Below are 23,898 nucleotides of genomic sequence, written 5' to 3'. Positions count from 1 at the left end.
TATCATAACAACGGACTACCGCGCCCTGCTGGCATGGAGAGTTATTTGCCCCCACGCATGAGCAGAACGTACGTGGTGGTTGTCCGTCAGCTGTAGTCTTTGTGGTGTGTTCAAGTGCAACTTTTTGGCCAAGATGTGAGGTGATGTGATTGCTTCAACTAGTTCTTTGCCGTCTACTGTGTGTGTTAGGGCCTTTAGGACACAATGTAACCCTGTAATGCTCAGAGGGGTCTGCTGTTTTCCCTCCCAGTATGTCGATGAGAGGTTTGCAGGGAGACATCACCTTTCATTCATTCGATCAGGAATTTCTCTAAGACGAGTGTTTACCTGACAGATTAGACTCAGAGACAGAGAGTGATGGGTTTATATTAAGTATAAACCCATTTATATTAAGTATATAAGTTTATATCAAGTATAAAACAGAGACTTATCTCTTTGTGTAAGAGCTGAAGCATGATGCAGGAAAACAAATATCACGTACTGTTTGTTGTTTGCACAGAGGGGAGGAGAAAGTTGGACTCTTTTGTGTCACTGCTAAATCTAAACTCCAGCGTTAAGTATACAGAATAGTGACATTAATCCTGGAAATCTTTTTCAGTTACACTTCGCAAACAAACACACGTCTGCACACAGGCTGCAGGAGTTTGGCTCACGGTGTGTGTGAGCCAGGCGTCTCTGTCAGACTTTGGCTCTGAATGCCGCTCCTGCTGCCAGATTTCAAGACAGTGAACAGAAAACAGCCGAGCCTGCGAGAGGCCATGTGTGTTTCCTCCTAACTCTGCTCTTAAGAGTTGACAAAGGGGGACACTCCACAATCTGAGTTTTCCTTACGTTACCTTCATGATTCTGAAAAAAAATGATGTCTCATATTTCTTCCTGCTCTCGATAAATCTTTGCCGTGTGCTCGTCAGCACTTTCTAACACATCACACCGACACTGACATAAATATGGACCGAACTCAGAAGCTGTGTCATAAGTCTCCACCCTGGATTGATTGAGATCTTTATGTCATAATCAAACCATTATTACTTCAGAGTTGTGACATATTTGCTTAGATGGCACAAATCACAAGTCTTTCAAACCGCCTGTGAAACCTGAGCTGAATGTTCTCGTGTGTGTGTGTCGTGCAGGCTGTGAGCCACGAGGGGGTTTCTGCAGAGCCGTTTGAGTGGAGCTGCATGCTTGGCTTTATCGATGTGCAAACATGTAGAATAATGTGAAAAAGTGCTTAAAAGGTGCTCAGAGAAACTAGGTCTGAACTAATGAAGGATTTAAATGCACTGCTTAATGTTTGCACTTTAAATAAAAGCTCATTCAACATGTAAGCTCTATCGGAGAGCAGTGGGATCACATACTTTACATACTAAGGGCCTGTGGCAAATGAACAGCGTTTTGCAGGACTGTAGCCGACTCAGAGTGTTGTCAAGGAGTTTGGTTTATATGTTTAATATCAAGAAAATTACCAGTACTTCTTGTTTCTTTTACAGTTCAGCCTCACACAAAACTCCTTCAGCAGAGTAAAGGCTGGATTCACACTGGAACGTTTTCAAATCTTTTTTCTGAAATATCTCTTTTTTAATTCCATATCATGATATACAATGAACATTAAGGACCAATTATTTTCTTGGTAACATGTCACATACCCCCTCTCCCCACCCATCCATAAACATATACACACACATACATATGCACACACATAGACACATAAATTACAATAACTTTACCTTACTAGGGGAAAAAGAAAGAAACAAGCACAAAAACAAAACAACAATGATATAACAGTGACATGTGTCCCTTCCTTCCTTCTTACAAAGTACCCTCACATTTTTATTTTTTACATTTTATTTTAGATTTTCAAATCTTAAGAGCAGACCACACATAATGACAGTTTCTCCCGATTTTTAACCATAAAATCATCCGACTGCACACACTGGACGATCCGGCCAGACTGCAAAACCTCACCCCGTGTAGTAACATATGCAGAGGCGATTCCATGGATAGGAGATCTCACAGAAACTTGTGTGATAAAATGTGACATCAGAATATAAAAAAAATATGGAGGAAGATGTCTGTGTAGGTCCTCAGTCATCCAGGTCACGGTTAAATTCAAAGCTTGATCCAAAGTTGACTGGACTGGTTGAAGATCTTGAAGATGTTTCACCTCTCCTCGTCTGAAAGGCTTCTTCAGGTCTAAACTTTCTGCCGGACAGAGCTAGAAGTGTAACCCTCTGTGGATCATTAGCATGCTAATGATAAAGGATGACTCACATCAGAGTCGTTGATAGAGTTTCACCTAGAGTCGTTACCACAACATCTTCAAGATCTTCAACCAGTCCAGTTGCCTTTGGATCAAGCTTTGAATTTATAGAGGAAGATCAATTGTCAGGTAGCTGTACTTGAATGCGTTCTGTAAAAAAGAACAAGAACAAAAGACTATGAGTGTAATCCCGGCTGAGACGACAGTACAGCTGAAAACAAAAAAAACTACACATCCCATCGTCACTTGGCACCATGTTAAAGGAGGTGGTAATGAATTAGTAATCCACCTGCTCTGCTTTTAGATGAGCAAATCACCAAATCATAGAGACTTCCAAGAAAGCAGAGAAGAGCGTGTGTTTAATGTGGTTTAATCTGAGACCAGCAGGTTGTTAGTTTCACTCAGGTGAGGCTCTTTCCAGGAAAGAAGCTTAGTCGTGTAAAACCCCGCTGTGCAGCTTTGATCTCTGAACGCTTCTCTCTCCGACGTACTCATCTCGACATGATCAGAACAAACAGCCTCTTGATCTGGAGTCAGATCTGCTATCACTGCATCACAAAACCCTTTTACACCTTTTGATCTCAGTTCTCTCTTTTTCTGACAGTTTTATCTAAGATGATACAGAACAGCTGCACTCCTATTGGCTGGATGAAACACACCTGCTCCCCGCCCATAAACGTCCTGAGTCAACCAGAACAAAGCAGACCAGTAAAATCCAGTCAGAGGACAGAGTCTCTGCAGACACAGTCACCACCACACATGTATGGAGGCCCAGAAGGGACAATTGAGCAGCTTCACTTTAGGAGAAGTCTGTTATTATTATTATTTAGGAAAAAGCTTCTGACTCTGCCTTTAAAATGAGACTTAAAGTTGGATAATGATTCGACATTTTGGCTGAAGTTAGCGTTCCTCTAATTGCTGGGCAGCTCTTAAATCCTCTATTTATTTGTTTTCACACATTTGTTAGGATATCAAACCAGACATCAGACTCTAAACACATTAAGAGTTCATAGAGGGAATTTAATGCAAAGAATTATATACATGACACGGACATCCCCAGTCGCCTGCAGGTTGTATCCATGTTTTAAACCACAGATGCTTTATGCAGATTCCACAACCTGCAGATCTGAACGTTGTGCAGCAAGATGATGCTCTGCACATACTCTCTTCATTCTTAATTACTATTTAATCTTTCTGTCAAAACTTTGACAAACCTTCCTCTTTGTCTCACTTTCACTCTCATGTGCCTCCTCCTATCCTTGCATGCTTTTCTAACCTGACTTTGAATCTCCCCGCTCTCACCTTTAACCTGCTCGGACATTTCCCACTGAATGTTTCTCTTCAGTCTTTAGGGCCAATGAGCATTTCCCAAAGCTTGAAGCGCCTCATTAGATGAGATGAAGGACTATATGAGACTATAGAACCTGTCCACCATATCAGTAACAGCGTAAAGCTGAACTGTGGAAAGAACGTATTATTTGTTAAACTTTTAAATAATTGTCTAGCGAGTTTCTGTCTGTCTGTCTGTCTGTGTTTGCTTCTCACTGACTAAACATGTCTGACTGTTTCAGTGTCTGAGAAAGAGGTCATGTTTGCTCTGAGTTTTTTTGTTTTGTTGCATGGAGCAGCAGGCTGCGCTGAGGAAGAAAGCTCCTCAGATTACGAAACCCGGTTTGCTTATAGGAAAACAAAAGGAAAATGGAAATTGGGGGACTGAAGTGGGTCACTGCTGTGCCGTACTGTATGCACAATATACACAACGTTTGTGTGACGCCGTGCAGTGATGACTCAATCACCCTTGGGAATCAAATAAAAGAATAAACGCTGACTGGCCGATGCAGATATTAGATGCATTGAGATAATTCTGCACGTCGTGTTGTGTGTAACTGTGACCCGTCTCTGCATGGTGCATGGCAGTGATGTGTGGTTTTCTTTATGGCACAAACAACATACACTTGTTGAATGCACTCAGCAGTCAGCACTTCAGCCTGTGTACAACTACTGCTGCTTTTTACTCAATATGGATATCTATCACACACAATGTTAAACCTGTTTTTATACCGTGCAGGACATGTCGGTGTCACCCTTTAGATCTAACTTTGACATATTAGCAGACCTAAACACACATCTGTTTGTTTGTCTCCTCCTCTCCTCGTCTTTAGAGAGCTTTCCTTCACACGGTTTCCTCCTCATGTGTTCCCTGAGTCCAACTCTTGACTGTTTCTCTGTGGCTAAGAGTTTTTCTGATGAAAATGTTTTCATCAGCTCTCTCTCTCCCCTGCCTCATGATTTTTCCCTCAAAGATTCAGAAATGATCAACAAGTGTTGAGACAAAGTGTACGAAGCTTAACATCTACATCCTGCGTTTGACATGTGTGTGTATAGACTCTGCCTGTGGAGGCAGGAGTCGTGCAGTTTGTCCTGAAGAAATGACTAGCTACAGTAAGTTTTCCCACACACATTATTTTTACAGTTCTTTGACTTCCTGTGGTGGTGGTGTATTTTTGAAATAATTAGTTTCCATCTGGGAAGTTCACAGGAACGTTGCCTCAAATCAGAACAACTTCATGGAAAGTGTGAGAAACTTTCTGCACAACTTTTTCTTCAGCGTCGACCTCTCACCTTCTCCAGTATATGTCTTAGGGGTAACACACTTCTGTCAAATCACATATCACACTTCAGTTTTTTAATCACACTGATTTTGTGACTTGGTATGACATTCTGTCCATGGAGAATAACATTGATTATTTATGATCTATTAAATATCAATTATCATTCCCAACAATCAGCTCAGATTACAAGTCTGGGAAAACAATATAATAGAAGCTTCACAGCATCAAGTGCAGCACAAACTCACAATATGCACACAACTCTTTAAATAGATGTTAATGGCAACGTTTCCACCGCAGACGCTTGACCGGGAACCTTTGGAGGAACTGAGTTTTCATCACAGGGAGAGTTTAACAGTACAGGCGTTTTGGTTGGCTCACAGTGCTAAATATTTGTGACAGAGGAAGTTATTTTAGCGTTTTAGTTCAGTTTTGGTGTCAGTGTGGGCATTCACACAGCTGGTGATTTAATCAGTGTTTAGACCATGTTAGAAAAGCAGACGGTTTCAGGCTTCAGGAACCTTTAAGTGCCATACAAAGTCTTTCCAGGGATGTAAAGTTCTTTGTATTTTGGGTCATTTTTTTATTTCTTTGAGCAATCAAACACAAAACATATTCTCTAGTTGACCTCAGTGTAGTTTCAACGTCACCAGTGAGAAGTCATGAACACCTGAGCTCAGAGAACAACTCTCTGAGAAGCTTGTTTTAGAACAGGCTTCTGTTTTCTAACATTTCACAACGACAGCTTGCAACTCAACGTTTCTTTCCCATATGGAGGAAGACCTTGTGGCGCAACGGTAGCGCGTCTGACTCCAGATCAGAAGGTTGCATGTTCAAATCATGTCAGGGTCAAATGTTTTCAAAGCTGCAAATGTACAATTTGACAAAAACTCTGCCAATACGAAGAGTTTAGATAACTAAGAGAAGATGATCCACGTTAGTGTTCTTCTGCTGATCGTCTGTAAGTCTTGCTGCACAGCGCTATAAAGGAACCTCTGTGTCCATGGTGGAGATATAAAGCTCTCTACATGAAGAGAAATTCAGATCGTATGTGACATGAGTTGGCAGTGGGTCTAAAGTTTTATGTAAAAATATGAACATCAGGGTCAAAACATGAACACACAAAAGCTGATGGTCCTGTAAGTTTTTGTACTTCTTTTTTTTCTGGATAGTCTCCTGATGTCATGGGAATGACTCCAGTGCAAGTTCTCTTTTTTTTTTCTCATGTCCTATGAGGAATGACCTTGTGGCGCAACGGTAGCGCGTCTGACTCCAGATCAGAAGGTTGCGTGTTCAAATCACGTCAGGGTCAAATGTTTTCACGGCCTTGTATCTACACAACACCAGGACTTCTAATAAAGGCAAACCACGGTGTGTTCACTCCGTCAGCAATCATCGTCTATCATTGTCTGATAGTTGATGCAAACCTCTCGGAACAGATGGGAATTTCCCAGTAATGACTGCCACTGCGGCCGGCGCTGATGTTGCAGACTTGAAGCCTTCCTTTCTTGGTCCATAATATCCCGGAGTATTACCTGTTCATGTGTTGAGTCTCAGGTCAACAGTAGACTCAATCAAGCTCACTTCAGCGGCTTGAGCCCCGAACAAAAAAAAAAAAAAACTCTCCTGTGATTTGCTCGCATTTATCAGGAATCAAATTTGCAGAGATAACAACATCATGACGCAGATTTCCAGAAAGTAAAAAGTCAAGCTTTGTCAGGTCTGTGCTAATGAGGAGAAGAAAACTTTCAAACTGTTTGTTTGTTGAACAGAGCTCAGATTGATCACTTCTGATGCATTCAGGAAGTCGGTAAATCTAAACACTACTTGGCAGTTTCCTGACAGATTTGACACAGCTGCATAGTTTGACCGTTGATTTAATAATTATATGTTGCGTTCAGGTGCTCATGAAAAAATAACCAGAATAACCAGAACTATCAGGTGGGGGTGAATTCAAACAAGGGGATAAACACGCTGGAGGCTGTGTGTAGATTTGATGTGATCTCCACGTTGGCAAACTGAACGCCAACAATATTTAGTCCTGCATATCCCATATATCTAAATTTACACTGCGAGAAGTGGGGCAGTGGGTGGACAGTGGGTTTGTTGTGATCGGCCAGTCTGGATTGAGTTTCAGACATTTCTTTTTTCAGAAACCCACATGGCTGAAGAGAGGGTTCAGACTCAAACTCAGAGTTGTTTGGTCTGGAAGGAGAGGTGGGGGGGGGGGGGGGGGGGGTCTGGCTCTGCTGAACACCTGAGCCGTTTTCATTGTTGAAATAAGACGGGGTTAATTTGCCTCCAATGCAGGCTGCAGCAGCTGTGTGTGAACATGGTTTTAAAGGACCCCCCCTCATGTGTTCATGAGCTCATCTTGTGCTTGCAGGGTGCAGATGCGGCGAGCATGGTGTATTGTCTGAACATGTGAGGTGCCACTCCCTCTTACTGGCCTTTATACTCCTGGGATGTCGACGTCTGCTCTACATATGTTGTTCTTAAACCTACTGGGATTAGGACAGATGCTCCCTCTTTCCTTCACTGTGAACGGTGATGTGTGTGATCTTGTGTGAAGTGTGTTGGGTAGTTCTATGGTCACGGTGTGTTGCTTTTTTTCTCAAAGCATGACCAGCACACTCCGCAGTACAAATTAGTTCTGAGGTTACATTACGCTCACCAACCTGTGCTTCAATTAAAGCCACTTTCTCGGTCTGCTGAAATTTAGAGTTGTCTAAAAAGTGGGTTGATTACCTGCATACAGTAAAGGAAGAAGGGGTCGACCGATTATCAGCCTGGATCAGGTTTATCAGTATCTGCGTTTTATTTTACGATCGCTGATGAAGTGTGCTACTTTGGCTTAGCTGCAGGTGTGTCTTACCTCCTGGGTCTGTTTTCACTCTCTACTCTGGCTCACCTTTTGTCCCGCCCACAGCACTGATCTGATTGGCCTGACGTCACACTAGTAATAGACAGTCAACATCAAAAGACGTCCTGACCTGCTCTGTGTGACAGAGAAGATGCTGATAGCTCCCCTGGGAGTGCGTATGGGGCTTGTAGTCTGAGGCTAAGTTCTGAACTCAGCAGCCAGGGGATTACTCCAACACAAACCCTGTGCTAAATGGCATCCCCTGTTTCCCCTCCCCTGTTTATTTCATTTTAACTTTCCCAATAAAGTTAAGGCAATCCGAATAATGCACAGAATAATCTGAAAATACAACTTGTTCTTAACAATCTGCTTCTCCTGTTACTGGAAAAATACTTAACACGATGTCGCTGCTGTGAAGTAGAATTTGATTAACTACTTCACTCTGGCAGAATCCAAAGAAAATACTGGATCACACAAATCACTTAAGGCAAATCACTTAAGATTGAAAGGACAAAATGTTTCAACATGCACCGCGTCCTCCTCAGCGTCAACTCACTGCTGTGAGCCTCAGATTTGATGACTTCATCGGCTGCCTCGCTCCATGATGGAGTAAAGTTGACTTATGTTTCCATGGCTGCTGTGATTGTCGTCTAACCATTTGTCAACTTGAACATTGACATTATGTTTCTATTTAAACAGCTCACAATAGTCGGAGTGCACATTTAGATCCCAGGCTCCTCCTCCTCCTGGTCCTCTTCCTCTTCCTCTTCCTGGTCCTCTTCCTCCTCCCCCTCCTGGTCCTCTACCTCCTCCTGGTCCTCCTCCCCCTCCTGGTCCTCTTCCCCCTCCTGGTCCTCTTCCTCCTCCTGGTCCTCCTCCCCCTCCTGGTCCTCTTCCCCCTCCTGGTCCTCTTCCTCCTCCTGGTCCTCTTCCTCCTCCTGGTCCTCTTCCTCCTCTTCCTCCTCCTCTTCTTCTCCTCTTCCTCCTCCTCCTCATTCTCCTCCTCGTCCTCGTCCTCTTCCTCCTCGTCCTCTTCCTCCTCCTCCTCCTCCTCCTTCTCCTCTTCTTCCTCCTCCTCTTCCTCCTCCTCCTCGTCGTCTTCCTCGTCCTCGTCCTCGTCCTCCTCCTCCTCTTCCTCGTCCTCTTCTTCCTCCTCCTCATCCTCCTCCTCCTCCTCCTCTTCCTCCTTCTCCTCGCCCTCCTCCTCCTCCTCCTCCTCCTCTTCTTCCTCCTCCTCCTCGTCCTCTTCCTCCTCCTCCTCCTCCTCTTCCTAGTCCTCTTCCTTCTCCTCCTCCTCCTTCTCCTCCTCCTCCTTCTCCTCCTCCTCCTCCTCTTCCTCGTCCTCTTCCTTCTCCTCCTCGTCCTCTTCATCCTCCTCCTCCTCTTCCTTCTCCTCGTCCTCCTTCTCCTCGTCCTCCTCTTCCTCTTCCTCTTCCTCCTCCTCCTCCTCCTCCTCCTCCTCCTCCTCCTCCTACTCCTCCTCCTCCTCCTCAACACGGTCAAACAAAAATCCTTGAAAGCACTCTTTGACCTCTCTGTGTTCCACATCTGCACTCGGTGAAACCGTGTGTGTGTGTGTGTGTGTGTGTGTGTGTGTGTGTGTGTGTGTGTGTGTGTGTGTGTGTGTGTGTGTGTGTGTGTGTGTGTGTGTGTGTGTGTGTGTGTGTGTCTGTGTCTGTGTCTGTGTCTGTGTCTGTGTCTGTGTGTGTGTGTGTGAGTGTGCCGTGACATCTCCACTGCAAGTTGTCTGTTCTTGGTGATTCAGCCTGCCCTCTGTGTTTCTCTTGGCCTGTTTCGGAGTACCATCTGGCAACCATAACCTCTGTGCTTATGAAATAATAAACAAAGTGTGCAGAAATTGTTGCTGACTGCTGCCTCTGTCAGAACACAGAGAGGCTCACAGGCCTTCTCTTGCAGGGACGACACAGGAGTCTGTTAATGCAACATGTGCAGGGTTCTGATCCTTTCTGCACAGACTGGCAGCCCTCGATGTCTCTCGCTCTGCTGGTTGAAAATTACAGGGATTTATTCCAATGCTGTGTTATAGTTGTGGATTTTGGTGTGGCTCTTTTGCATATGGAAAGCTCAGACTAACAATAACTTCAAAGAGGCACATCCAAATGAGAACACTCATTCATCGTTCTTCTCTTGGTCTTTATTCAGTTGTCTGTGCAAACACATACTGTTACACACTAAATCTGTTTTTAGCTCTCATCGTCTCCCACATAATCATAATGACACACCAGACTCTTCTTCACAAAGAATAACAACAAAACAAAACAAAGAAAACAATCCAAAGAAGAAGGAGGATGAGGACAGAGTTTGTTAGTGGTTGTAGGCGATGTTGAAGAGGTGAGTTTTTAGGGTTTTCTTGAAGGTGGAGAGTGAGGAGGGGTCTGTTTTTTTTGGAGTGAGAGTGACAATGGAGAAGACCCCGGGCCCCAAGGACCTGAGAGTGCGGGTGGGAGCGTGCCAAGGGGAGGAGCTCAGACAGGTGGGGGGCAGCCATGACATGTGGAGCTTGTAGGTGATAATAAGGAATAATAATTATCGTGCATTTGAGAGGTAAAGAAAATGTCACACTGGCACTGAATGAAGAATGGCCTACAGGTTTCTCTGAGTGACCACATGTTCCCCTTAAATCTGACTGTTCCTCCCCCGAAGGTGAAGAGGAGCAGATGGCCTCATTGGAAACGTCTCCCTGAGGGGAAGACTTCAGATGTCCTTTCAGTAACCTGACTCCCGCTCCCTCTGGTTGATAGACTCACAGATAAACTCTTTATCAACCCCCCCCTGAAGGAAATTGTCTTTTTGCTTTCTCTTTCCACTGGGAGGTCAGAGGTCGGGGTCAAATAGAGAACTTTGTCTCTATTTGTCTCTGTTTAGCTCAGGCTGTAGGCTCACTTTTTTTCTGTGTCCACAAACTGGGCGTTTGTGCTGAACTTACAGAAGGCTTTTCCACCAGCACTCATTGTTGCTATAGTTATGAAACCTAACTTCTGTTTTAGCCTTGATTCAAAGAAAACCAAGAAAACAATGTGAAGGAGTCGTGTCCTGACATCAGCAGGAGCTCTACACCTGTAAACTGTTCCCTCGAGCCAAAATAGGGTCTCCTCTGGTATTGTTGGTGACAAAGCTCATATCAGAAGTCCCGCCCCTTCCTGATTTTGATTTGTCAGTGAGGGAAAAATTATATCAACAAGCGTGTCGCTGTTCTTTCAACTGAGAGTGCTGTGAGTGCAGCGACAAAAAACATCTGATGAAGAGGGCGTTTAGGACGGTGAACCCTGTAAAACGCTGTCTGTGGACAGAGGGCCATAAGGTAAAAAGCTGCCTCATTAGTAGGAAGCCCTTTACTGTGGAAATATATCAACATTAGATTCATTTTTATTGCAGGCTTTAAATTCACTCATGCTCTTAATTGCTGAAATTAAATCTGATTTTAAACCTTGTAGTAGTTCAGCTTTGTCGTCAGATTCCACATTACTTACTTTGCATGTCTCGTTCCCAGGAGCTATTCATGCCCAAGTCTGTAAATGTGTGTGTGTGTGTGTGTACCTACCTACCTGCCCAAACAAGCTTCACCTCTCCTGCTACTCCAGACAGAATGCTAGCTAACATGCTAATGAAAGTGTTCATGGTGGGATGCAAGACTCGCTAGCTGATAGCTTAAGCATATAGAGTAAGGTCCTTTTCTCTCTTGCTGAATTTAGTGAACATTTTAAAGTCAATATGTGTAAAAACAGTGACATACATGTGGCCGATTTTGGAGTAAAGAATGCAAATTGCTTAAAATGTGTTGATTCTCAATATCAGTCAAAAACAACAGCAACATGTAGCAGAGCGTGACGAGCATCAACTCTTTAACAATCTACACTAATGAAACATGTTCTTTAATTATCTTGTGATGTTCATTGTGAGAATCTGAGCAGCGTCACATCATGCATCACGGTGTTTTGTGAGTGTGTCATGCCCTCTAATCTCCGACACATCCTGTCTGAAGTTGAACTCTTTAATTGGCTTAATGAGGTTTCATTAGGGAAACTTCTCAATGAGATCCAAGTGTGATAATGTCAGTTTTAATTCCTCAGTGAAACCTTCATCACAGCAGCAGTTCAAGCTCACGCTGAGCCAACAGGCTGCATGCATGTCTGGCCTGTGTAGACAGACACACACTACACACACACACACACATACACGCACACAAACTCAAGCAGTCTGACCTTTTTTATTCAGACCAGATGCCCAACTTTCCACGTTTTACTTACCATGAGTGGTGATGTGTACAGTTGTAGTCATAAAGAAACAAGGTTAAGAGACTACAAATCCCCGACATGAGCAGATCACCATGCAGAGGGAGGTGACTTAAAGTCACAGTGAAGTCGGGCACACACTATACGATTTCAGACAGATAGACACAATTAGAAATAATCTATCACTAAGACTGATATTAAAGTCAGGCCGGGCGTGCGTCGAATCAGCCACTTCGACTAGTCGTATCAGCTGACAGTTGTGTAGCTGATTCCCTGACTTCAGGACTTTATTTTCCTGATTGTGCCCGCACAAACTGACAGACAACGTCCGGAATCTCCAGACCTCTAGCTGACAGGGAACATTTGTTATGATTTAGTTGCTGTGGGGGTTGTTTCTATAGTAGATGGACAGTGATGAAATCGTGAAAAACAGACTGTGGATCATCTTAGATTTATTCAGCCATGGTCAGAAAACACAGAAACACAACACACATGGCTGACAAAGTGCAGACCATCGCTGACCCATGCTGACCAAGATCTCACGATCATTGACAATCATTGGCCTCATTGACCAAGTCTTCATCTTCACAGTGTTGCTTATATTCTACTAGAAGGTACAGCCCACACATTCCTGGCTGCTTCGTTACATCTCTAAAAGACTAGAAAGAAGACATCACACTGACTCTTAAATATCAGACATATACATTTCTTCAGTCTCAGAGTCACATTTCTTTTTCAGCTCACAACAGACACTTCAATCCAAATATAACTCTGCTGCTGTGAGGTCTCTAACACATATGAATTACAGCTTCACAAACCTAAAAGAAGAATTACTCTGAGATGGTTGACACAATGTAAAGATATATCCACAAAATTATCAAGATAAATGAATCCATGAAAATACGCACTAACAGTTGCTAATTACCTTTGTTTATTCTTGATGCAGATTATGTGTGTGTGTTTGAGACTTGCAAATGAGACAGTTGAAATACACATAGATCTGGCATCAACCTCTGCCTGTGGGAGTTTTCTATTGATAATTATGAATACTCCGTCCAGATTTAACCTGTAAGCTCTCCAGATGTGGTGCACAATCGGTCACACAGTGTGAGGCTACACACACTTAAATCATGATCTCATCATGGTCATACGTCGTAAACGATTCAGACAGAGTCAGAAAGGGGACATTTTTTAATCTTTCAAAATAATGTCAGATTATCTCCGTACACACTTAAAGCTTCCCAGGAGTTCTCACACTGAACCGGGTGTCCGAGGTGTTTCAGGGCCTCTGAAAACCCTCCATTAGTTTGGATGTGAGGCGTAAATTTGGGGTCATTCAATAAAACATGAAATATTTAGAATGTAGTATAAATAATGGCCGTGTCTTTGACGTGCAGTAACAGGAGGTTATTTTCTCTGGCTCTCTGCTTCTCTGCCCTCCACAGCTACAAAATGAGACTCCAGAGGATTAACATGAGTCTGTAGTCCTGGCTCTGTGTGTGTAGGTGTGGCAGAGGATTTCACTGTCTGGCCCGTTTCACTGGCCTGATCCCGAGCTAACCTCTGTGGCACTGTTACTGCCACTCCACAGCGGTCTGAGCCGGGAGTGACTTGTCTGCCAGGAGAAATAAACATATATCTGTTCAAGACTTTCATATGTGCCAGCGCTCCAAACATCTCCGCCTCACAAAGCCGTCCCTCATACGAGACTCTCGTGTGGGAAACTTTTACTTGTTTCCATTTGAGGACGAAGTCTGGCAGAATTCATGAGCAGACGTTGTTCCTCTGGGCCTCTGTTAGCGCTTTGTTCTGTCTGAATTGAAGATGTTGTTTAGAGCTGCGGAGCCACAAACCCAAATATGCTGTACATGTAAGTGAATAGTTAACAGAGCTGAATGATTTATCAGAGAATATGATGTTTTTTATAACATGAAAATTAGTTACAGAGCAGAGCTGCCTCGAGTTGTGTCGAGTTGAGAGTTGAATATTGTTCGTTTTTTGGATCGATATGGGCTAATTTGGATAGTACTTATATTCTAGGTGGTGAAATGTTGATCTTATCCACATTCGATTGTTGAATTATCAGCTGACCGTTGTACTAAACTGTTTCAAAGTCAGATTTTAAAGATGAACTCCTCTCTCTCTCTCTCTCTCGTTCCATCAGGATGGAGTCGATGTCTTTATTTTATCAGGGTTGGGTGATCCTCAATTTTAGTGTCTGTAGCTCCTTAAAATGTACAACGTGTGAAGAAATGTTAAAACTGGCAACACCTCGAAAGTTTCCATTAAACTCTGTTTTCTTTTTGAGTTTCCAGAGTTGCTTTTTATGAATCTCTGAGCAACGGGCGTGCTCCTATGAGGTTAATAAGATGTAGTAGGTCTTCAGTGTGTGTAGTCTGTGTGTGTGTGTGTGTGTGTGTGTGTGTGTGTGTGTGTGTGTGTGTGTGTGTGTGTGTGTGTGTGTGTGTGTGTGTGTGTGTGTGTGTGTGTGTGTGTGTGTGTGTGTGTGTGTGTGTGTGTGTGTGTGTGTTGTGTGTTGTGTGTGTTGTGTCATATTTCTCTCAGTGTAATACTCTGCAGGCTGCGGTCTCTTTTGGCAGACAGGGCAGGGCGTTAATAATGCCGAGACCCTGGAGGTGACTTTACCTCAGAGGAATAGCCAGTATAAGACTCACCTCAGTATACTCAGAATACTTTTGTTTGAAACCTTCTGAGCACCTTTGAGTCAAATCTTGCATCAGTTTGTTAAAGTGAACTCGAGTCCGTTTGCCAAGTTAGTGCGGTTAGTTTGCTCTGGTGTGAAAGCTGTTCATCGAACCCTGGTGTGGACCAAACAACCGTACAGAGACCACTTGTAAAGGTCGGCCACGGCCCGCCTTTTTTTTTATTGAACTCTGGTGCAGTTTGGTTAGAACATGAACCATCCTCGATTCAACCCAACTGCAGGATGCAACCACCGTGGGCCCCCTCTGTTCATCATCACTGAACATGTGTTAAAGACGACAGGCAGACCTGATGGAGTTTCAGAAACAGGTCCTGGTTCAGGAGGATTAACGTGCTCCTTCTCCTGAACTGTCTTGATAAGCGCCTTCGACGTCTCCATCAACATCTGTAATCAGTGAATTTTCCCCACTCCAGTGTCTATGTAAGCCAAAGTACAAGCCAATGAATCCAAAGTAATCAGGTTTTAAACTTTCTCCTTCAGTGATCCGTTTTGTATCAGCCTTTAGTTTGACTGTCATCAGGAGCACCTTCTTCATTCCCCATGTTTAGACCTGAGTGTTAACAATGTGAGGGATACTTCCTTTTTCAGAAAGAATCAAACAAATGACACACTGACACTCTTGATGTACGATGTAAAGAGTTCACACACACACAGAAAATGAAGATGCACCATATGTCGTTGTACTAACAGTATCTTCTGTTTTGCATGTTTCCCTCCCTCCCTCCCGCAACAGTGAACGTTTGTCAAAGATAAGTAGCGAGGGAGGTGTGTGTGTGTGTGTGTGTGTGTGTGTGTGTGTGTGTGTGTGTGTGTGTGAGTGTGTGAGTGTGTGAGTGTGTGTGTGTGTGTGTGTGTGTGTGTGTGTGTGTGTGTGTGTGTGTGTGTGTGTGTGTGTGTGTGTGTGTGTGTGTGTGGGTGTGTGTGTGTGTGTGTGTGTGTGTGTGTGTGTGTGTGTGTGTGTGTGTGTGTTTGTGTTTGCGTGAACCAGAGAGGCAGAAAGTGTTTGGGACAGCAGTGTTTATGACTCACCGGGGGGAACATTCACTCCATAAATCACAGAGTTATTACTCTGCAGAGAGTGAACTCTCAAAGTAGGAGGTTGAGAGGTTGAACTACTGGGTGGAGCTGGTGATTCACAGGATGGGCTGCACTCCCAGAGGTCAGAGGTCACAGTGTAATGTTGGTGTCTACTAAGCTTTTCAGACCAGGCAGTGAAAGTCTGGAGACTGTGCAGCATTCTCTAAATGACCTGTTGGGGTTGACGTGAGGTTTAGGATTTTTTCACCGGATTTTTATCATTTGAGACACAAAAAACGTGTCATTTTTTAATCCTGTCAACAAAATTTCTTTTATAGGTTTGCTTCACACTTATATTCATCATCTCTTACTGTTTGGACACATCCCAAAGGTCACTGTGATGTCAACATCAACTCAACGACTCACGTTCACTTGACAGATTCAGCAATATTACAGTTTTTCTGTTTGTTTAATTTTTATGTACAACAAAAGAAACCATGGATTTATATTTCGCATGCATCCCAAATGATGCAGGTCATATTTTACACTACATTCATTTGTATCATTTAAATCAGGGGTTCTCAACTCGTCTTGCCTCAGGACCCACCACCAACTCCTCCCTGAAAAAATCGTGATCCAAATTTCTGATATTTTTTAATCAATCAGATTTATTGAATAAAAAATTGTGCAGCTTGCAGCTTTGGTCAAATGTTTATTACCTCATATGTTCGAAAACATTTAATGGAAGCAAGAAACTGAAAAAGCCTTTAACAGACTGAGACAAGTTTTTTTTTTTCCAAGCAAATGCACACGACCCAGTGAAAACAGTTTTGCGACCCACTTTTGGGTCCCGACCCACCACTTGAGAACCACTGAGTTAGAGTAAAACTAAATTCTTTGAGCTGAAATTTACATCACAGACGATTGAATGAAAAGTCGACTAAGGAATGTAATCGCTAAATTTGAGTGATCGAAGAGATGTGTCGGCGATTTTTCAAGAAAGAGAAGTCAAACATTTTCTGATTCTTTCAGTGAACTGTTTCATATGTTGTAGAGCATTAAACCAAACAAGAACTTGATTAATCATGAAAATAATTAGCAGATTCATTGATAATGAAAGTCATTTTATGTTGCAGCCCGGGGTATGTTCATAATCCACCCACAGGATCTTAGGCTGCAGTAAACCTTAAACCACAGATCGTCTCAGTCTACAGGCAGCTGTTGGAACAGCTGAGCTGCAGCACCTGCCACAAAACCACCTTTACACAAGCTCGCAGTTATCTGAAATCTGAACATCAGCAAACATCTGTATCAGCAGGTTTTCCTGTGAAAGCAGAACCTTGTTTCAACCACCTTAAAGTCCTGAAGGAAGTTCTGATGTCACATGACTTACCCACCATCATCACAGCTGTTCATACTGAGGGTAAAAAACAGAGACGATCTCACCGTGAGGAAACAAAACACTGACCCATCATGACTCCCAGAGAAACTTTATCTGCACAAACACACGTCCCCGAGGATAATAACAACACACGTCTGCTGGGTAGTCTTATCAAATAAAAGAATAATTATGCGGGGTACATTTCATCAGCGAACACAGGATTCTCTCTGCACATTTCACATTCTCTCTGTATTTCATACTGCAAACTTTTACACCCTCCCTGAGCGACATCTTTAACACAGACTCTCCCGCTCTCTCAGTGCAGTTTAAAAATAGCTTTATTCTCAATATTTTACTTAATTAAAATGTATATAGTTGATTTTGTTATTATTTTATTAGATTTTGATGACAGTAGGAGTGCTACTCTTCACTTGCTTTCAATTATTGTATTAAGTTTTTTGTATTAATTGTCATGCTCCAAACCATAAGGACACATTCCTCTTGTTTTTTTCTTTACTTGGTGATGACATCGACAGGATAAAAACCCAGCTCTTACAGTCTCCGCGCTCCAGTCTCGATGATTAACATAAAGGATCCATCCTTCTACTGATTTTCTATTCAGAAAGTTAATTACTCTGGAAATCTGTTTTTAGATCAAAGGTCATTCAGTGTCAATTAATGAGCAATGTGAAGCTACCAGCTAACTAAAGAGCGCTAACATTAGCATGCTAACTCAACGATGCAGGACTAAGGCATTGCTGGTGCTCAACTCCTCCGTGCACATGTGAGGGGAGGGCGGCTGGAGGAGAGCGGAGGTCGCGGTATGGAGGAGGTGTGGCCAAACAGCAGTTTTTTCCAGGGTGACATCTAATGGATCAAAAAGTCACAGATTCTTTTTTTTTTTTTTTGAGGATCAAATACAGTTCCTTCTTATTATATCATGGACTTTGTTGTTTCAGTCATAAAAAGTTTTCATGTAAACTGTTAACATACATGCAAAGATAAATAGATACATAATAGTTTTATTTTGGGACCTTTTATGTCTTTATCTAGATTCTACAGACAGGACAGTGGACAGAGTCAGAAATCAGGGGGTGAGAGAGGGTCTGGGATCACATCCAGGGAAGGAGTCACAGGTCAGACCTGGGGTGCCCTCTTGGAGGACTACAGTGTCCGTACATGCAGCATGTGCACTAACCACTAGGCCACCAGCGCCCTCATAATGAAGTCTTTATGCTTGAAGAGATACTTCCTATAACAGATAAAGAAAACATACTTGTGGTACTTTAATATAAAATCTGCAACCTCTAGAATAAGCTATTTCCTCTTCTAGCTGTGGATTAGTAGCACCTGATTGTCTTCTTTAACACGATGATCAGATAATGATAAATACAGTGTTGTTATCCTCCATGATTCATCATCCCCCGTGTTGAAGTTTACAGAGCGGGGCTTTGTGATGTCATCGTTACCGGATTACAAAAACGGACACATTTCATCCATCAACCTCAGCTTGAGGCTCGTGTTTCTATCTTTTATAGAATCAAATGCACAAATGTTTACTGAAATTACACACGTCAGCTGGGGTCTCTCCTTTGTTGCCTTTGTGTGTCCGACAAAGTAAATCCCATTTCCTGCTCATTTGTGTGACCGACCAGACCCTGCTGTGCACCGAGGTCTGTCTGACTTTTTGAAAAGCACTGACCCCGACGTGATTTGAACATGCAACCTTCTGATCTGGAGTCAGACGCGCTACCGTTGCGCCACGAGGTCCTGTTGCAGCCCTGGACATTTGAGAAGCACATGAGGCCGCTCGTATTTCTCCCCTGTGGGAGTGTGAACACTTGCAGGAGCTAATGCAGCAATCATAAAACACACACAGGCACATGTTCTCACCCCCTCCTTCCCTCACTCCCTCACTCCCTTAAGGGCTGCAGTCTCTGTGTGGTCTCTGTCAGAAAACAGGCAACGCTCTCCGGTACAAAGACACAGATAATGGGGTGAAGAGAGCTTTTGTCTGCAAGTGTGTGTGTGTGTGTGTGTGTGTGTGTGTGTTTGTGCGACGCAGAGAACAACTACCTCTCTGTTTTCTCGTTCCTGCTGCAGAGGATCAGATAAGCAGATACCTGATCACACTGAGGAGGTAGTGGTATGTCACTCAGTCAGAGTGTGAATGAATGAGTGAAGCTCACTAGAGACTAAACATGTCACTGGGACAGGAAGTAGAGCAGCAGCAGACAACGCACACAGCCACACCCGCTTCATGTCTAACCTGCTACATACAAGTCACTGAATCTGTCAGCATACGAGGGGCCTGTATGTGAAGTCTGCACTTTGAGCCATCAGGTCACTTTTTCAGAGTATTAATCCTTCTTTTGCTACATGAACGTTGTTTTCCAGCACATGCTACAATCTGTCATTTACATACTAACCAAGATACCTCAACGGCTCGTCTGACACCACTGTAACTCTAATCTCATTAAAGTTAACAAACACTCGAGTAAATTCTTGTAATGTGGCATGAAGTGGTCAGTGGTGAACAAGTATCTCTCATGTTCTGTGAGGTGAAATGACACATCGTGCCATTGGGTTTTAGTAGCTTTGAAGAGAGCGATGTATTGGGTGTTTCTGGTTTTAAAACATCATCTTACTCTGTCAGTTGGGATTCTGAAGGCCTTTGCACCATGAGTCCGTTTTTTTCATGTGTGTTTCGTGTGTGTGTGTGTGTGTGTGTGTGTGTGTGTGTGTGTGTGTGTGTGCGCGTGTGCGTGTGTTTCTGTAGTGTCCCTGCCTCAAACATGCTGCCAGCTGCTGTCCAGGATCAGTTGCTTCATGGAAAATTGGTGTTCTTCTTTTTAATGTGTGGTTCCAGTAAAGCTGGCAGCGTCTCAAACTTGACATCTGACATCCTGAAGTACACCTGGACGCGGTCGGAATAATTCTGCAGCTTCTTATCAACAAGACAAAACTCTTTTATCAACAGGTGAAACTCTCCTCGCTCTTGTCTTGTTTTCATGTGGACAGAGCCCGTTGTTTGTTATCAAGGAGTGAAAACCACTAAACCATCTTCACGGCCTGATCACTCTGCGAGATGAGTACGACACATGTTGTCTTATGCTGCAAATTCTCGCAATTAATAGAAAAATAAACACAGCGGACTCAGTGTGTAAGGTGTCTGTGCATCGGTGTTGTGGTTGGTGCTGTTGTCTCACAGCGAGAAGGTTCCTGTTTCAAATCCTTGTTGGACACAATGATTCTGTGTGGAGTCTGCATGTTCTCCCCGTGCATGCTGTGGGTTCACGCCGGGTACTCCGGCGTGAACCCACAGTCCAAACACATGCCCGTTAGGTTAATAGTCCGTAGGTGTGGCTAGTTGTCTGTCTCTATATGTCAGCCCTGTGATTAACTGGTGACCAGTCCAGGGTGTGTACCCCCGTCTCTCGCCCAATGACACCTGGGTTCAGCTTCAGCCCCCCCGCGATCCTGAACGGGAAAACGCGGTATAGATAATGAATGGATGGATTAGAAGCCTGTCTGTGGTAAGAACAGGCAATTTTCCTGGATTTATTTGCAGTGCTACAAGGATTACGTGCAACCACAAAAACAAAGTTTCATGCCAAAAACATTTTATTTTACCTTTTAATCATGAAGACCTTTTATTATATTTAAATACAGGCCTCAGGGTGAAATGCAGCTATGCTATGGTACAACGTTTGTAAGTTATTACAGATAGTTATCACACCTCCTAAGTGTCATACTTTAGGTTTTTATAATGTGCCGATGTGATGATCAGTACCAAAACGTTCTCGTTGTAATCTCTGTTGCATCATGCCCAAACATCAACACCACCATGTTGTGCTTCAGCTGTCTTTGTTCACAAGCTGAGGCTGACCTTTCAAACATTTTGTTTCCCGTCCTGAGAAAGTGTTCAAGTTCAGCTCTGAGGTGAAATCTTACACTTAGAACGACACTGATGGAACACAGGTTACACTAGTTTCAACACGTCATTAATCTTTGTTCCTGTTTGCAGTATGGTGGACAAATATGTGCTGTTCTCACATTTCATCCCACATCTATGTGGCTTGGATTGTCCATGAGAGCTGCTCTTAACAAAGCTCTTTAGACTTGTTTGTTTCTGTGGTTTTTCTCCATTTTCACATGAAATACTGTCGAGTGTTGCTTCTGGTCCATTGTGTCTGTTTCAACAAACGTATTAGTAGCTCTAATGAGATCAACAGTGATGGGATGTTTGTGCGGTCTGGTAATGGAAAGCAGCAGCGTGGACATGGTGTGTGGATTGGATGTGGGTTTTGGTGGGTTTTGGTGTTTTAATATACATGACCTCACAATGAATAACTGTGTGACAACATTTCCTCTCACAATCCGAGAGGTATTTTCAGCCGGTCTGTGATATGACTTTGCACGAGGAGAGCAGCAATAATCTTTTTAATATGCTTTGTGAGGCTGTCTTTCCACATGCTGGAGAGGGAGTGAAGTGTTCTCCTCTAAGACCTGAAGATGTCATTGGCCCTCTGCAGAGTTTAAGTGCATGAAACCATTTACTGAAAAAACACATCTGTAGCTGAGGAGAGCTGCAGAAGGGCAGAAAGTGTTGTTTTAGTTGCAGAGAAGATGTGAACAAAATGAGCTGAGGTCGACGGCTTTAATCATTTCTACAGCTGTCCTCCTTACTCTCACACTGACACTGTACACCACAGTGATACAGATGAATCTGTCATAATGGACTCCTTGTTACATCTGCTTTCACAAGGAGCATTCACAATTGTCAATAGAAAACTTCCAAAGATGGAGGCTGAAGTCAGTTCTGTATTTCAGTTGTCACATATGTATCTTTCATGTATTCTGTCATTGAGGTCTGCAGATATTTCCTGCCAACATTTATGTCGTTATGGGAGGGGGGTCTGTAACCTTTTAAATCAGGAAAAAATGTCCTGATCTCGGGGAATCGGCTCACGGCTCTGCTCTCACTGTGCAAGTGTGTGCAGTCGTACGACCAAAGTATCAAACATGTCAGAAAATAATTTGGCTGTTCATAATTTGGCTGTTCATATAGGAGCAGCTGATCGTGCTTCAGTGTACTACATGACTGACGACGAGTGATCAGGCTGAACTTAAAAACTTAAAAACTAGTCTGACAACTGAGAAATCTGGTCTAAATTGGCTTACAATCTTACAGTGTTTGCCTGGTGTAAACTACTTCAAAAATCTTCAGGTCTTGGTATCTGTATTTTGAGTTATTGTTTTTAATTCCACTGGCCGGTAAATTAAATAATGAAGGATCTTTCAAGGTCACGATATGTCTACCTTGCAATGAGCCTCCGACTGGGAGTTGAGAGTGGACCTGAAGAGGAAGCTCATCTTCCCACAGGACTTGGCAGTGACCTCCCTCCGACCAGATATGGTCCTGCTATCCAGGAGCATGAAAACCATCATAGTTGCTGATCTCACGGTGCCCTGGGAAGAGAGGCTAGCCACGTCCCACCAACTGCAAAAAGCCAAAGACCAAGACCTGGTCGACGAAGCTGTTTTAAAGGGGTGGCATGCAACCAGCTACCCCATTGAAGTCGGCTGCCGAGGGTTCCCAGCAAAATCGGTGCGCTACTTCCTCCAGAGGGTGGGCCTGGAGCCCAAACAGCTGAAGAAAGCCACCAGGGACATAGCTGCAGCAGCCGAGTCCAGCTCAAGATGGCTGTGGCTGAAGAGAGCCCACAGTTGGAACCCTTCTGCAGGTGAAGGCTAATCAGTCTTTGCTGCCCCACTCAGGCGAGGTGTTCAGGTTAAGGGGTGAAACACCTGAGACCCTGAGATCCCTGCTGACGAAGCGTAAGGGTTACAACAACGTGGATGCTCCAAGAAATAGCATCTCGGAAGAAGATCTGTATCACCATAGTTAGTGTAGTTCCTACAGTTGCAGCTTGTGGCAAAGCATCTCTGATGTTTACTTCACCTGATGCTAGAACATGTTTCAAGAGAATGAGGAGAGGTTGATGAGGTGAGAGAAAATGCAAATGAGGAGGAGGTATGTTGAGACATATGTGCCAATGAATACCATTACTTCCATACAAATAAGTGAGTCAGGAAAATATTTAGCATTTCCCAAAATATATGTTGGTCAAATACGGTATGCCCACATCCCCCTAAAACATAAAAAGCAGTAGAAGATATCTGACATCGACTGGCAGGCTCAGTGACGGGCGTTTTGTTTCCTCATGGCAGCCATTTTTTCTACAGTACCACAATTTTGGCCAACAACGGATGTGGAACAGAAGTGGTTTGAATTCTGGTTCCCAATTGTGTGCCTACTGCAAGCAAAGCACATTCTTGTTTTGGACAGCTGCAGTTTGTGCTATAGAGAAAAGACAAAGTAGATGATTGGGAATATAGGGAACGTCTTTGGACGTTGGGAGGAGGATAGTACACCCAGAGAAAATGAAACATGCACACTCAACACAGAAAGGCGGTGGTTAAAGAGAAAAATATGACATGATGCTTAACCAGACATTTGAGCTGAATGACCACATGAACCGCTTTGTCTTCCTTGAGTATGTACCCACCAGGGGCGTAAAAACGTCAATCCTGTGTTCTCACTTCAGAGATGACCACCAAAACATCCAATCCAATCCAGTCCCAGTTAGCGATGACTTCTCTGCTAATACTCTTGTAATGAAGAGTCCTTGACCCAATAAATTTTAAGTATTTCTTTTGGCTTGTTGGAGGCAGAGCACCACTGATGTAACACCATTACATTATTTTATGCAAGTCCAATCTCAACCGT

At 43.4% G+C, this 23,898-nt stretch overlaps 1 protein-coding gene and 3 non-coding genes across 6 annotated transcripts in view; 3 read left to right on the top strand and 1 right to left on the bottom strand.

Annotated features, from left to right (window-relative positions):
- LOC109981977 (partitioning defective 3 homolog) overlaps positions 1-23,898 on the top strand; it is a 377,174-nt gene that overhangs the window by 26,356 nt on the left and 326,920 nt on the right. The window lies entirely within an intron of this gene.
- Positions 5,647-5,718, top strand: trnaw-cca (transfer RNA tryptophan (anticodon CCA)). Its single transcript has one exon. It is a non-coding gene; the product is annotated as a tRNA-Trp (tRNA).
- trnaw-cca (transfer RNA tryptophan (anticodon CCA)) lies at positions 6,107-6,178 on the top strand. Its single transcript has one exon. It is a non-coding gene; the product is annotated as a tRNA-Trp (tRNA).
- trnaw-cca (transfer RNA tryptophan (anticodon CCA)) lies at positions 18,804-18,875 on the bottom strand. The gene has a single exon. It is a non-coding gene; the product is annotated as a tRNA-Trp (tRNA).

The sequence above is a fragment of the Labrus bergylta genome, chromosome 20 (assembly GCF_963930695.1).
Source record: "Labrus bergylta chromosome 20, fLabBer1.1, whole genome shotgun sequence".
NCBI classification, from domain to species: domain Eukaryota; kingdom Metazoa; phylum Chordata; class Actinopteri; order Labriformes; family Labridae; genus Labrus; species Labrus bergylta.
Note: the sequence above shows the minus strand (reverse complement) of the source record. Positions and strands in the feature narration are given on the sequence as shown.